Raw genomic sequence first — 17142 nt, 5'->3', positions numbered from 1 at the left:
GGAAATCTTTACGTGTTATCAAGATTGAAGGTGCGAAATAGAGCAGGATAAACGAAAACTCCAAGTGAGATTTTGCCAGTTAAGCAAGCCGCTTAAAATAAAGCAGCAAGAGAGAGAGAGAGAATCTATGTGCGCTAGAAATATCCAATTCCTGATATTTTTCTCATCCACCAGGGGGCGGTAGTGGAGAATTTAGTGTGGAACTGGAAATCGCCGGATTCGTTTTCGGGTTCATTCCGTTGATTTTGATTGTTGGAAAGAGAACCTTCTTGTGTGGATTTGTTTGCCAACGGGACGATTTCGGAAAAACCCATTTATAGGATTTTTTTTAATTATATTTTCGCATATATATTCTCCATACAATATACATATTTCATTGGATAGAATATAACATCGAGAGGTAAATATAAATCTTTCTTATCAAAAATTTATCAAATTAATTATAGAATATTTTTTTCGAAGAAAATAAGAGAAATCAAAGCTCGTCAAATGTTAGTAATAATTTTCAATTATTTATTTAATCATTGAAATGTTCGGACCAGTGTTGGACGAAGTGATAGTTTATTATATAATTAATAAATGTAGAATTAATCCTCAATGTTTCACTCCCATAAAAACGTATAGATTATAAAACATATTTCTAATTGAAACAATGCATCAACACAGCAATTTAGTTAATTATGAGGGGTGCTTTAATTAGCTAAAATGGTTAATCAAGGGTAAAATTTACAGTTTGCACTGATTTTACTGTTATCTATAAACTGATAAAATCTTGCTTAGCAAAGTTGAATATAGTTTTACTTTGAATTTTATTGTTAATCCTCAATTTAGTTGTGATTTTATAAATTCCTGGACTCGTAACATATTTCAACCGCTCTCAAAAAAAACGACACCAGCAAGGAATTGACTCTTCCTAGATAAAATTTATTTTACTTACATAGCCGTATTTTACACTGGAATGATACTAAAATATGTACTTTCTAAAATACAAAAAAATTTAAAAAAGAAATAGAAAAAAAATGGTATTTTTGACCATGCATTTGCCTTGTGTATTCAAATATACACGGGACACCCAGAGGGTTAAATAATATTCTTAAATATCACGACATGTATATGACATGTTTTTAACACTGCCGAATGAATTTTCGATCAATAATGATCTGTCTTTATCATTTGAAGTCAATGCGAACCTATTCGGTGGAAGCGCTGCATAATTAATTAAACCATCAAACCGTTATCGAAGCGCCTGAGCGTCGATATGCTTGATATTCAAACGCCGGCTTGAACGTATACCCTGTTTTAATGCAATCAGCCAAGTATGGGCTTTATAATGTCCCGTATGTTTCGGATTGGAGTACCCTTTATCAAGCATTGTACTCGTATATAAATCCGGGAAAGTTATGCACGGGTGATTCGAGAGGTGACACAACGGGACCATTATATTGTCAGGCGTCTGCCAGTTGACTCGGTGACAATGCCATGTGAATAGACAGACATCTGTACTAATGTTACGAAGCAATAAATCTTCTTGGGTCCAGTAAAACCAAGGGGGTTTGGAATTTATAGCGCCTCGCGATATAGGCACTAGTACTCTTTAATGAATGATCTGCAATGTATTGTCTTCAAAATGATTAGTTTTTAACATTATCGTAATTCAGATTGGATTAATTAAAGAGGGGAGAGATTTCCGAGTTAAGCAAAATCCCATTTCAAAAATTAAAAACTATCATTTTAACCTCAGGAATTTTGCCCTTCTTGAAATAGTGACTTCAGTAAACAACTTCCGTGATTGGGTAATAACAATGAAATAAATTCAACATAACCTTCAATTTTGATACTAAATTTCTCCCATGATGTATCGGAAACTAATAGTAATATTTATTTGACAAAACTTTTTTCTTTAATTTTTTTAGAAAGGCTAGCGCTGATTAAATTCAGGACTGGTCTGTAGAAACATAGAATGGACAGTAGCTGGAGATTTATTTAAATACATACGTACAAAATGCGTTTAATATTTTACTTCATACGAGATAGAATTCCGTGTCCTTATAGGTCCAAGAAAACCTGTCAACTTTGACACCTTTGGATCCTGGACACCTCCCTGCATTGAGCAGTTTTTGGTGGGACTGAGTATATATATGAGCATCTGTAACATAGAATGGCTGCAATACTTCCCCTCCATAACGTTGATAAATTCTAGGTGTCCAAGTAAGTTTTAGCAATAAAATTTTAAAAAAAAAAGAGAATGAATCTCTCTAAATTGTTGAAAAATGCATATAAAAAACAGGGCAACAACTTTCTAATTGGAAGTTAGAAGACAGAAGGACCGTATAAAAAAGACAAAGTCAAAACTCTGACTCCGCCCTTGTCAGCAAAATTTCATCTTCACCCCTAACGCCTAACTCGTACTGGTGGGATCAGAGACGTACGTGAAGGGGGAGGGGGGGGGGGGAATAGGGGACTCGTGCCCCCCCCCCCCCCCGAAGATCAAAAATTTACTTTTTTAATGCAAAAAATATTTTTTTAAATTAAAATTTCGGAAGAAAATAACTTTATACGCATGTTATTATAATCAATTTCTGTTAATTCCAATGCTATTTAAAAGGCTAAGAAGTGAAAATTTCTCTTTAAGAAATTCACCAGCCATATCAGCCATATATTGTAAACGCTTGGCCCGCGGACCAAATGTGGCCCTGAGGGTTATCTGATGTGGAAGTTCTTTTTTTAACAGCAAAGAATGTTACAAAAAAACGACCGAAGGCTAAAATTAACAACTTCAAATCTGCGTAAATGAAAATTTACAGGAAGATCAGGTGGCTTGCAACCTCAAACCTAATTTTGTAAAATTTAACTAAGCGGCACATTTGCAGATCGCTTAAATGGCCCGTGACACAATTCCGGAGCATTCAATTGCCCTTGACACAATTCCAGAACATTTAATTGACTCGTACTACATTTTCAGATCACTCAAGTAAGCCAATGGCACATTCACGGATCACTGAATTGACCCGCGACACAGTTCCAGAACACTTAAGCTATAAGTGGCACATTTATAGATCCCTTGAGTAACATGTGGCGCAGTTTCAGAGTACTTAAGTGGCTCCCAGGGCGGTTCTACATCACTCAGGTTACTCGCGGCCAATTCCCGGATCATTTAAAGGATGCGCAGAATATTTAGAGATCACTACAGTGACTCTATAGAGGACTTATCAATAGGGAGAATGTTAGTTCAAGTGCCCACAAACTATTGAAAGGTATTTTTTTTGTTTTTGGCGCATCGAGTAAAATGTCATTGAGAATATTTCACATTTCTATAAAGGGTGGTTGATGACGTAAGCATCACTCAACCCCCCTCTCCCCCCCCCCTGTTATCAAAAGTCAGCAAATCGGAAACCCCTCTCCTCCCCCACCATCGATCCTGACGTAATACTTGAATGGCCCCTTACACTCAAAATATTCGAAAATAGAGTTTTTGGTCTGATATTTTTGACGAAACTCCGTACCGAGAAACTTAACGACAGTCATGCACCTAGAAGATAACTCTTTCGCAATATGAGCATCATTGCAGTGAAGCTCTATTGAGAGTTTCACGGTAGTAGCCACGCTCCGCTCAAGTGAAATGTCTATTTCAGAATTGAATATTTTATTCTGCTACTTTTATGAATCAAAGGTACTCCCTCTTTCTAACAAATTATCTAAAATCGTAAAAATCATGGTAAACCTCTTATTTGTGTCCACTCTTATTCGGTGCAACATGTTGAATATTTGAACAGATTCATGGAAATCAGTATTCAATGGAAGTCGTTTTATTCCACAGAATATGAATTCACGCGATAATAACCAGGCTAATGCAAATTATTTCCAATGACAAATCTCATATCTTTTAGGTCATAACTCAGTTGAAAATCAATCAAAAGTATTCGCTCATTTATAGTAGGTATAAATCTGTATATCTATCTACCAGTTATAATTGCACATGTCTGCAGTAGTCCGAGTGTCAGATGGTCTTCTCTCATCGTCATTCAGCAATATTTTCTCGTATTCAAATTCAAGAACTATTATGATGAAGTATTCTGATAAGAGATATGCACTCTCATATTCGAGATCGCAATTCTGAATATTTATAACTGGATATCTTCAGAAATTCGCATCTGCATTTCGACACCGTTATGGAAGAGAATCTTTCTGAAGAACGAGTTTCACATACTGCTTCCATCACGTCCGAAATGATAGCCTATTTGCGCGATATTTCCTTTCTCATCGGAACATGTGAAGTGCATGGGGAAAATCTTGAAATAATATTTGAATGATTAACAGGAAATCTTTAATAATTTGGTGTTAAATACACTGATTCGAATTTGTGAAATTTGGTGTCAATTGCACAGAAATAAGTGTTTGATTATAAAATTTTATTAAACTGATTGAGTATTCAAATTAATTAGAATAAATTTTGGTTGTCTCAGTGACAATTCATATTAATGAACTGTTTAGTATGGGATATTTCTAATGAATCGGTACATGCCGGCAGGGATGGGCTTAAGTATTTTGCGGTTTGCATGCAAAAACAGTTTTGCGGCACTCGAAAATAGGGTTTCCTCCTGTCCCCCCCCCCCCCCCACTGTATTGACGTACGTGAACAGGGTGTTTTGGGACTGAAGACCTTCCCTCCCGGTGAGATTATGGTGTATTTGAGAAAATCCAGCGTACGTCACCGCCCCAGTGTTCGTGAACAACCTGCTGCATACTAGGTTACACTGGCGCCCTAGGAGGACTATGAAATCATGGTCATTAAAAAAACATTTGACAGTACGATAGTGCCCGCTGCACTAATTTCTGTTTGATTTTATTGTATTTACAATATTTGTGTCATACCTTGCTGTAATTGGATTGTTTTCTGTAGCGTGGCATTTGAATAAATAAATAAAATCAGAGGAGAGACAGATTTTTTTAAGCTATAGCTTTAATAAAAAAGTTGTAGTCAAAATGTAATCAAGTTATTTTTATCACGTTTTACGGTCCCTAAAATTTAGCGGCCTGGTTCGGCAGCACCCTTCGCAACTGGCTAAGTTCGGCTCTGCATGCCGGAACGCGTGTTGTGAGTGTTTGTGCTGCCCTAACGTATTTATATTACCAGAATTGTGCTTGTTTTATGTTTTTGCTGGGGCTGCCATCTGTTTTCCATTTTTCAAAGTAAAGGAAAGAAGTGCAATTATTAGAGTGAAACTTCGCGGTTTATATATGCGAGTGTTTCAATACACGAACAATAAATTGTGAGTAAATTTTGATTCGATAAAAGAGTGATGATTCGCATCAAGAGCAACAATTTTGCGTTTCTCTTACGTGATCGCAATTGAATTGATATTTCTTCACATTCACCCTATGCACGTACTGTAGGATTATTCGTAATCTTTAGCACAAGCAAAACAAGCCTTAACCTCCGAGAGTTTTGGAAAAGCCATTTCAAAGCCTGGGACGGGGTCACCAAAAGTACCCCCAATTCTGCTTGGAGAAAACTGTGGACTGATTGCATTATGGAACGTGGCTCTGAAGGGTTTAGCTCAAGAACGAAAAACACTATTTTTCGAAGAGATTGTGTCCTTCTGGGAGGATCATATGACTGTAGGCGAATGAGGATGACATTCAAGAACTACACTAATGCTCAAAAGTTAAGCAACAAAGTCAAAAATGCTTATGAAACTAAATATTTTAATTCTTTTTTGTCAAAAGATACGCTCTGGTGAAATTGCAAAGGAAATAAAAAATTCAAAATCAAATAGCTGGCGTCAATGTGCAATAGGTCTGGTCAAGTTTGATCAACGCTGGTTACGCAGTGGTGATCGGATGAAGTTTGTTTTTTTCCCTCAGCTTTGGGTAGCAATTAAGAACCTGTCTTCCCCTTCGAAAGAATCTTTCTGTACAGCGAGAAACAGACCTTCAACATGACAAAAACGGAAATATTTTATTCAAGTTTCTCACTTCCGATTTTTGAGCTAGATGGCAGCACCTGTGGCAACCTCTTCTATGGAAGTGAAATGGTATTAAATTGCTTTTATACTGATCAAGGTTGTGGACAATCAGTAAAATAAGGTGCATTCGGATGTGATTATCCAGAAATATATCTGAGGAAAAACATTGATTGATTAAACATTAAATGAATGATTCAAAATCGGGCATACTAACCGAGTGGAAACAAATCGCCCACCTACAAAATAACGAATGCATAATCATAATTAATATAAATAAATGCAATGTTGTCTCCGCAAAATTAAGGAAAAATTTCTACACCAAATAAGGGAAAAAAAGAAGAATCTGGTTTACATTCAATATTCCAAGCAGTAAGATTCCGATGAATTCAGAAATGCACTTAAGGTATGTCATGGACGGATAAGAATGGAATGAATAGAGTTTTCACTCCTCAACGCAGTCAACATTACAGATTCTGTACAAGGATTTATTGAAGAAAAACTGCAATAGGAAAAAAAAAAGTGGAAACACCGTCTATTCTTGTTCTTATAAGAAACAAACATTACAAGAGGAGAAGGCGAATATTCTCGTTTATGTGCTCAACGCTTTCTCCCATAACAACATAGAAATACCACTACTTTCCGTCGCCATCTGCTCAGACTCTTGCAGTTCCGGAGCATTTGCCGACCAGTTGGGATGGTTATACACGTTCTGATCGAGAAATTTATTAGCAAAATGGTTACGTTATAATCATCATTAGCGACATGTGGTTTGCCTGATACGTTTCTATGAACATTTTGTTATGCAGTGACAGAGTAATTAATTTGAACCAACCTAAATCTCATCCAATCTTTGCAAATCACTTTAGTGATCGTTCGAAATATCTAATATGTCTCACCTTTCTGGTAGGGGTAGTTGATGAAATGATTTTCATTCACATAATATACAATCGGCTCCGCTTAATCAGGTGACGGATATTCTGATACCGAGCTTATACTGTTGAAATCCTCTGAAACAAAAGTTTCTCCCATAGAGATAATGCTAAAGTTCCCCCCCTTAATTAATGTGATAATTTCTAAAACTTTTCCCCGCTTAATCGAGTATTGGAATTCACCTGACAATAATAAACACATATCATTCACTATGCACATAATATTTTTTATTAAAAGAAGCATTCAGAAATTAAGTAAAATATGTAAACACACATATTTAAAATTTATGAAAAACTCAGAATTGGTTATCAGAGTTATTTTCAGTACATTTAATTATTTTATTTCATTTTTGTTCTTCGTTTAACCCATAGAGGACGCTAACTTTTCAAATAAAAGGAAAAAAATCTGCACAAACGCCATGGCTTCATGCAATGCCTCAAATTAGAAAAGAGTTACTCAACAAGAAAGAATTTCTGTTTCTGAAACAGATTGAAAGTTTTGAATGCAATAATAATAATAACTTAAACTGAAATTGCCAAAGACCATGGAATTTCACAAGCATCACAAAAAAAGGTAGATTAAATTCAAGAAGATTTGCGAAAGAACTGGAGATTTGTGTCGACTAATTTCTATTGCAACGGTTTTATGATGAAAAAACAAAACCGCATCAGTTAACCTCGCCATGAATTAGGCAAAAAACGGAGGAAATTGCCAAAGATGTTGAAAACTCCGAAAATATAAAACATAGCTTACCAGTCGCGCGTTGCTGCGATCTCAGAGAAAAGGAAATTCAAGGAAATGAAGGAAAGGAAAAAAAAAACTATGCCAGAAACCTTCGTGGGGAGGTACTCAACAACTTCCCAAAGTTTCATGGTGATCGGATGAATGGTGTAGTATATGGTAAACCCTTGGCCTGCGGCCCAAATATGGCCCTGGGAGTTATCTGATGTGGCTTCCCCCCCCCCCTCAAATCTTAGTTTGTAAAAATGAACACTATAAGTGACACATTTACAGATCGTTTAAGTGAACCGTGGCACAAATCCAGAGCATTTAAGCGGCCAGTGTCACATTTCAGATCACTCAAGTTCGCCTGTGGTACATTCACAGATCACATAAGTGACCCGTGACACAGTTCCAGAACATAAATTCGGGCATGCGAAAATTCGTTAGAATTATTCCGCAGAGGAATGTGTACGAGTTGCATGTACGGTTATGCAGTGGTAGTCTGGTATCAAAATTCAAAGACGTATACATATGAATAGGTACAATTAAACATTTTCTATAATTAAATCTATCCGTCCATACCACCAACTCTTAGATAGGTGATATATACTTTCTGAGTTACTATATTAAGTGCAATGTAACCTGTTTTCATCATGGTTTATTACAAGCGGTCTGGTTCTTTTAAACTCGAGGACATATTAACATGAATGATGTACCATCGGATTTGTTTGAAAAAGTCTTAGTTGTGAATATTATCAAGAGATTTGTTTTTGCCATTTTTTTCTTGGGATATTCGTGTTAGTGTTTGAAATATGGATTACTTTTCGCAACGTTTCACCAAACTTTTCAAGTTGTCCACAAGGTTACGGCAGTCAATTTTAAAGCCGCTGTGGTAGTAGTGTGATCATATAATGACGGACTCTCATCGCAAAGACTCGGGTTCAAACTCCACCGCCGCCACAGTGGTAGTCGGCCGAAGTTGGTTTACTATGGTTCCCAACTTCGAGGCCTGAATGCAAGCAGATCTCCACTTTAAAAAAGTCTCACCAAAGAGAGAACAAAACGAAAACATAGCGTTTAGTTTGTGCCAGGAACATTGAATATACAAATTTTGACTTTTTGGCTTTATCAGCTCGTTGGATCCCTTATCTTCCTATCTATGTTTTGCCAGAAACGCGAATGCATACCTCCTATTGCAACACATGTTACAAATTATTTTAGAAAAATATTATCCATATACTCTAATATATCGGCATTTCCCAAGTTTCTTTTTCCTTCGGCAATTTGCACATTCATGTTTCTGGCATAAGGGGTAGGATATATTACTCAGTGGTTATATCCCACGAGGAAAGTTATTCCAAAAACTTCTTGAATCTATTTATAGAGGGCTGCGGGCCATTATTACGCGAGAAATCCAACGTTGGGAAAAGACAACTTCTTAATTCGGAGCTCACTCGGTGAGGCGTTTAATTAAACCGATTATTACATCTACACGGTCCCATCTCGGTAGCGTAATCGTGTCCAGGAAATACTCATCTCAAGACCGTATTCATTCACCTCGTCACTTAAGGGAGGTTTCCTCCTTTTTTTTTACATGATAAAAAACTTTCTTATGTAGAAATATTATTTATATATCCGTTGATGTATATTTCAAATTTCAACCACATATATTTGATTGCATATGCTATCCCGTGCCAGTACAAAATTTTGCATATGTTTAATACTTGGTTTTTAAAAAAATGTCAAAGAAAACAAAATTAAAACAGCTTGAGTGCATGTTAAAGTAATATGACATCAATGAAATTAAACAATAATTGATTCCAAATGAAGGTGGAAAAAACTGTTTAGTTCATAAAATCAAAAGAAAAATATTTGAGATCTGTTCATAAATTTTTTTTCAAAGTTTTGAAATTTAAAACTTAGTTTTCGGTAAGATCGAGTCAATAAAATCTCAATTTTTTTCATCATTTTATGAACTAGTTTTCTTTATTTTGAATTTTTTTTTCAATTACATAGGTTTCATGTAATTTCATCATGCGCTATTTTTAAGTTGTTTTTAATGCATTTTTTTAAATTTAGGTATTGGAGGCATATAAAATTTTGCACTAGCATAGGATAGCATACACAATCATCAAACAAATGAGGTAAAAATTTGAAATAAATCAATAGATAAATAATATTTCTACACAAGAAAGTTTTTCACCATGTTAAAAGGTAGAAGACACCCCCCCCCCCCCCTTTTACGCTATGCAAAACTTTAAAACTTTTTCATGGAAGAAATTCAGAGATTGCTTCATAGTCAAAAATAATCGGATAAACTATCTGGACTTGATTCTACATCAGGATTATGCTCAGATCTTCCAATATATAATTTTTGGGAAAATATCTCTAATGTAATAAAAATCCATACCGGATCTCTAAGGATTCATGAGTGAGCAAGGGTACTTGTGAGAAGTCCCGAGATCATCTCCATTTACGATCATTGCATAAATGGCACAAAACAATTTATTTCTTCAATACTATATTTGTGTGTGTGTGTGTAAGTGGGGGGGGGGTTAGAGATCAGCTCTGTCAGATTATGTAAACGGGATTTTTCAAACAGGGATATTTTTGGTGTAAACTACGATGTAAAGTTAGTCGTTTCTATCAAAAGGGAACATATCCACCTTTGTCGTACACTTCGGTGTTTTTCATCTCCCGATAACGGACACTCATGAGGACCAAAAATTTTGTCAGCTAAAGAGTAGTGTCCGTAGTAAGTTACATTGAGTCCCGTCGATCAAATTCAAAATTTTGCCCGACATCGGACGTGTCCGTTATGGGAGGTTCCACTGTAGAATGATCGTGTTTCTTGTGTTAATGACGAGAGGGCAGTAGAAGTACTTTCGTGGGATAGTTAAAACCTTCTGAAATCAACAGGTGACGTAGAGATTTCCAATTTTCAGACTTGACCACCTCCGATTTTAATCAAAAGGGTAACACTTCCGCTAATTTTTTTTTTCCCAAAACGGAACATTTCCAAAATTCAAACGTAGATAACTCTCTTTAATGTTGATACCAAGAAACATAGAATTCAAATATTCTTCTATCGTTACTACATGCTACCTTTTGGAATATTTTGTGCCCTTGTAAACCAAGGAATCCGTTTTTTACTTCTACTGTAAATTTACCATAAATGGAAAAATGTTCCCTTTGAAAATAAGCTCCTCATTACGGGATAAGGTCATCGCAAATTCGATACCTGATCCATCTCAAAAATTTTTCTGACGCGGTGATGCAACAGAGACGGCGACAGCATGACCACACAGAAAAAGATTGCTACTGATGAAGTAGTCTCCCCCGCCCCACCCAAGGTGTTAGCGGCCCAGCTCCTCGGAAAGATATGTAAAAAAACGCAAAATGTCGAACGCTGCTGTCAGGAATCGACAATAAGCTATAGTTCTAAGCCCCCGTATGACGAAAATGACCGTTGTGCGACAAAAAATCATTAGAATTGGATAAGTTAATATTTTGGTCTCATACCTCAATGACTTCGCCGAGCTCGTGAAGAAGTCTAATCACACTACATAGTCTGTGATAGATTCCGAGTTCAATCAAAAGGCCTCGGGATCCATATTTTTCTGCATTCCAGATCCCGACTGATCCTCAAGATTCTTGACAAAATTTTACACCATCTTGTTCTGTTGTTGTCAATTTCATCTAGAGCTTTTGTAAAACAATCTCGGTTCCGCTCCTTTATGGTCGACTTTGACCGCGTAAAAAGCCAAAATTGCTGAATTATATGATGTTGCGTCCGACGTACGAGAGACCGGGGTTCGAGTCTCAGTGAGGACAGATATGAATTTTCCTAAACATCAATATCTCTTCATACAGTCAGTTTCCTTTATAGAGGGCGTCCTGTAACTGCTAATGTGTCCTTTATCTCTTCAACCGCCTGTCGTAGAAGTATGATTGCGATTTAAAAAATGCTCACAAAAGGCGTTCAAAAATTTCGCTGTAGCAGTTTTAAGTTTGAAAATATAGTGTATCGAAAATCAAAATCAAAATTTTCATACGGTCTCCTTATCCTCTAACATTCAATTAGAAAGTTTTTGCCCTGTGTCTCTTGCGGCCAACAAAAAAAAAATCCATCTTTCTAAGTGCAATATTGACTGAGATATTTTAGTTCAAAAATATCGGAGAAAGTTGGGAAACAACAGCAAAAACTAAAAAATACACAATGTTCCTTTCCTTCATTTATGTTGTCCTTTTCCAAATTTTCTCCCATTTTTTAATTTGATTATCTCTGCGAATATTACACTTAAAACATAGGATCAATTTTGTTGGACTCGGCAAGAACTTTGTAATTGAAAGTTAGAGGACGAGTGGGGGAGGACAGTATAAAAACTGAGACATTTTATTTTGCCACACACGGTATTTCCACTCTCAAAACTGGTATCGAATAATTTTTTAACACATGATGAGCATATTTCAAATCGAAACCTTACCACTACGACAAACCGTTGATAAGATAAATGCTGCATTAGCACTTTTACGACAACACCCTGTATATTGTATTAACAAATTACGTCTTTTTGTCTCTACATGTTTTTCTGTACTACGAAAAATGTACTCATCCTAGCATCCAAAGCAAAATGCTATTAAAATAGTTGAAGCATGAAAAATTATGTTGGGAAATAGCAACTAAAAAATGAGTCTGAAAAACCTAGTTCATAATGACATTTTCTTCAATGAAAATGGCCGAGAAACATCATCCATGGGGGTTAAAATAATAATTGGAAAGGAAAAACGCATCTAGCGACGCATGCTCTTCATGTTATTCAACTGGGGGAAAATGCAGACTAATTATTTTTGTTTGTCACTATTCGCCAAATCCGAGATCCTAATCATGGCGGATGAATTTTTCCAATGAGGTACTGAAGATGTTATTTTATAAGGTATTTTACGAACAAGAAAATATATTCAGTCGGCAAACGAGATGTTTGGTAATATAATAAATTAAAAATCCCGAAAAGTCGGTCCGAATATCGGTCGGGAAAAAACCTTCCAATTTCGGAAACTATTAGCATAACTCGAAATTCCATTCCTTTCAACTACGAGCAAATAAAGTCATTAGAACCAAGAAAACCAAGTATTTCCCTGTCGGAGAGGCAAAATAATTTAGTTTTATATGAAAAAATATGTTAAGCAGTTTCGAATTAAATTGGATAAAAAAAAACAAAATGTTTTATAAATAATGTAATAAGGGGAAATATTCCACACATTCCTCCATTTTTTTTTTCCTTTAATTTCTTTTAAGAAAAGAATTGCCTAATTTGATGAAATTTGCTATATTCAAGGTTTTTATATATTAACAATAAATGTACATTTAATAGAGGCGAAAAAAAGAACGTCAGCGCGCGTGAGTACGGACCGCTGAGATTTGCCAGTACGTGCAGCCATCTACCTTCCAAAACATTGATTTAACTTTTTCTTAAGAATGAAAGCGTTTTTTATTTTATTAATACAAGTGCTGCGGGTTAATGTTATCGCATCGGGACTCGGGGTTTCTGACAACAATAACTGAATGATAACTATAGGGTGTTTCAAAAAGAATCACCCGATTTGAAATGCGTATATTAGGAAAAATATTGAACATAGACACTTCAGGTTAATTTTATATTACATGGCTAATCATAAGGTTTCTTTACAAACCAAATTGAAGATGCTCAATACGTCCACCTTGGGGTGCACACATTCGTCCCAAACTTTTTCGAGCAGGTTGGAATCCAATGCGAGTGGATTTCTGTGGACTACTTGTGGAAGACAACCCGTGTCTCGGAATTGTTTATACCATCGTCGAATGCTCTGCGCGATAGGAAGTTCAGCACCAGGGTATTATCGACGAAAAGCACGATGGACAGTTGTTATGGACTCACGCTTCGTGAAGTTTAAAACACAAAAGGATTTCTGTCGTGCAGTTGCCATCTTGACAAACACTCAAGTGGCAACCGAAGGAAGAGCGTTAGCGCTACCTGTCGGCAACTGCGTGAAACTCGAGATTCCCTCTTTCTGCTTATACATTATTCGATCAAAGCGGATTAAAAGCTGAATAGCTATGATTTTTTTTTTAAATCGGATGATTCTTTTTGAAACACACTGCATATCTGAAAAAAAAAAGAACCTGTTTGTATAAGTACGGTGGCCACAGATGTTTTTTTTTCTATAGTTTCCAACTACGAGGCGCGAATGCGAGCCGATCTCTTCGTTAAAAGGTCTTGCCACAGAAAACAACATGCCCATAACTGTGCAATTATTCACTAGTAGTTAGAAAAATAGATGGCGGTACTATGGTTCCCAACTCATAACAAGCATTACACAGAAATAAACTTCACGTTAGGTTTACTGCCTGCACACGCACATTCCAACAAGTACCAATTCGTTAGCAGTTCCTGAGAGGAATGTGGATGAGGTACAAGTGTGGTTTAGTAGTATTACGTTGACCACACATCTCGTTTGGTCAAATGACACAGGTATTGGTAAAACGTGACAACTGTTTACGTATCTGGTTACAAAATTTTCAATCTTTCAGTTTTTTTTGTTTTTTTTTTAAATTAAATTTTCCTCTAAAATGGAACTTCAGCCATTTGTGAGGCGTTAGAATGAATTTATTTAATCCATGCCATGAAACACTTTTTTAATGTAGAATATGTTTCATAGATCCTTTGAGAAAGCTTATCGGAAAAATAAATTTGAATCTAGTTAATTGAAAGAAACTGATCAAGAGCTGAAGGAAAAACCTTTTTCCTTCTCATGCATTTGCCTTCACTATAGGAAAGCCATTGCAAAAGTAGCTCCACACGTACGAGTAAGTGGATCACGGCGAATTTTACGGACTGATTGCGACGTTAAGTACGGGAATGTTTGTCAACAAGGGAAGGAGGAGAGAATACCTCTTTCTTCTAGAGTCTCCTCCTACATACTCTTGCAGCCTGATAACGATAACTTTACAGGGGGAAAAAATAAGTTTTGTTAAGAACGAGCTTCAGAATGCGCAAAAAAAAATCCTATGGAAACAATTGATATCATTATCCGAAGTCCCGATAGCTATGAACAAATTTTTTTTACATGTTATGGCATTGGCCCGTTATGTTCTTTGCAAAAGTGATAACAATAACCAAATGATAACATTATCCATTGTTTTAATAAGCGGCATTGTCTGTACTATAGGTAAGTCGATCCCTGTAGCGAGACGTTTTCTATACGATTGTGTTCACTCCTTGGATATTGGAAACAGCAGAGAAACAAGTCCAGTAGAAGCAACATACGAGTTCGGCCACATATAGGCAATGCCGTACGGATACTATACCCCGGATGAGAGGTCTGCTGTTATACCATACAAATGCCCCCCTTCCCCCCCCCCCCCCGTTCAGCAGTTTACTACAGTTTCATTTTCGAAAGAAGTGTCCTCCTTGTGTGGGAAACTAACTGTGCATGTTTAATTACGTGTTCGGGTGCTCCCATCAATCTCCCGAATCGTAAATGAGAAACTGGTTGCCAGTAACAATTTTTAGTGGTGGGCTTACATGTTGCTCTGGCCTTTTTTCTGTTTTCTTTTTTTTTTTTCTATTGTGCAGAGTCTTATTTGAAGAGAATGCCTTTCTCTGCTTCCAAGTTAAGAAAAATGACCGAAAAACCGTCTTGAGTGTCGCCCACGGGGAACCAATCCCGGTTTTTACGATGCGAACCCACCAAGAAACTCACACGATCGCATAGCGCAAAAAGAAAAAAAAAGCCACACTAGCTAGAGCAGGCGTTTGTTGCTTGCATCTAAAAAGATCTACGTTCGATACCCGCAGGCAACACAGTGATGGTCGGCTGAAGTTGATTTGCTGTGGTTGAACAACTTCAAGGTATGTATGCGAGCCGGTCTTCATTTGTTGCACTCTCTAAAGGTTTCTCTACAGAGAGTAGGCTTGTGTCCGATTGTGTGACCCCTTCAACACATTACTTGCAGAATCGCAAAAATCCCGGCCACTTTCACTTCTAATATGAAAGTCATCTAATATAGAAAGCTGGCAGCAGTACTTACCATCAACACGAGTTTTACATAACATGAAAAATTTAAGCATTTGCCATTTTTACTTCAAAATGTGGGCAGATAGCAATAGCGGTATGACACTCAAACAAGCATAAGTCCGATTTTCAGCAATGATTTAGCTAAAAAAATAATTTAAATGATGCGTTTGGCAGCAAATTCTCGAAGTGGCCGGAGATCCCTGGCGAAAGTTCGATGTAAGATGGTCCGGTGGGAGCTAAATACTTTTTTTTTAAATCGTCAACGTGCGGTACATCCCTATATACAGGGTGATTATAAAAAAACTATCCCGACATATGGGCCCCTAACTATCATACCATTCACAGAAACTGAATGAAATTTTGGCATAAGGTATTTTGATGTATGCGCTCAAGAATGATATGGAAAACAACAGTGTCACTCTAACAGTTACGGTTACAGTGAGAAAATTTCGAAAATATCAAATGGCAACACCAAGTTTTTTGTATTGGAATGTGATCTCCATTGTGAAAAACCCTAAATAGCGTTCGAACGGCAACTGTAGCATGAAAATCACCGGCGGTAGTTAGGCTAAAAGTGAAGACAACCAATAAGGACAGAGAAGCAGCATAAAATAAAGCATTTTATTGTATTTCACAAATTTTCCACATGACCTTGTGGAGGACTAATCAGGCTGGGATCTCAGCCGAAGAAACAGTGTGACGAATGAAACGAACATTAATGCTCTGGTGCAAGGCAAAGTCCTTTTTTCTTTGCCTAGCTCCGGGGATTTTCGTGCTACAGGTGCCATTCCAACGCTATTTAGTGTTTTTCAGTATGGAGATCGCATTCCAATACAAAAAACTTGGTGTTGCCATTTGATATTTTCGAAATTTTCTCACTGTAACCGTAACTGTTAGAGTGACACTGTTGTTTTCCACATCATTCTTGAGCGCATACCTCAAAATACCTTATGCCAAAATTTCATTCAGTTTCTGTGAATGGTATGATAGCTAGGGGCTCATATGGTGGGATAGTTTTTTTATAATCACCCCGTATATAGTAGCTGTATTGGATTATCTTCATTTGACGATAGGAAAAAAAAAGAGAAATTTGCGAGGAAAAAACTACATAAGAAACAAACTACATAAAAAAAATGCATAAAACTACAAGACAAAGTTTTTGATTTGTTTTTTCTGTGAAATTCTGGTTCACAACACGACAATTTATACGGCAGAACTGATTTCAATAATGTATGCTATCAATAAAGCGAAAACAATGAACATTTTGGAACTAAACTTATATATAGTGATTGCATATCGGCTCTTCAAGCACTGAGTTCATACAAAAAAACAACTTGGCGATGATAGCGAATTGTGTCTTTTGGTACCGGACTTTAGCCAGGGATCCCCGGTGACTTCGCAAACTGGCTGGCCAAAGCCCGAAATTCGGATATTAGCAGGGTCAATAATCAACGAAATGGGCCAA

The 17142-nt window shown here is 36.6% G+C and overlaps 1 protein-coding gene across 1 annotated transcript in view; it reads left to right on the top strand.

Annotated features, from left to right (window-relative positions):
• The first annotated feature begins 260 nt into the window (after nt 1-260).
• Nucleotides 261-17142, top strand: part of LOC149090168 (uncharacterized) — a 38933-nt gene continuing 22051 nt past the window's right edge. Inside the window, exon 1 of the mRNA XM_089232431.1 lies at nt 261-400. The gene's annotated coding sequence lies outside the window, so the exon portion shown is untranslated. The remainder of the gene's footprint in view (nt 401-17142) is intronic.

This window comes from Pholcus phalangioides, unplaced genomic scaffold, assembly GCF_987345545.1.
Source record: "Pholcus phalangioides strain wild (caught in Gottingen) unplaced genomic scaffold, Ppha-v1.0 ptg000001l_1, whole genome shotgun sequence".
NCBI lineage: Eukaryota > Metazoa > Arthropoda > Arachnida > Araneae > Pholcidae > Pholcus > Pholcus phalangioides.
The sequence above is the reverse complement of the archived record's forward strand: the minus strand, read 5'-3'. Positions and strand labels throughout refer to the sequence as shown.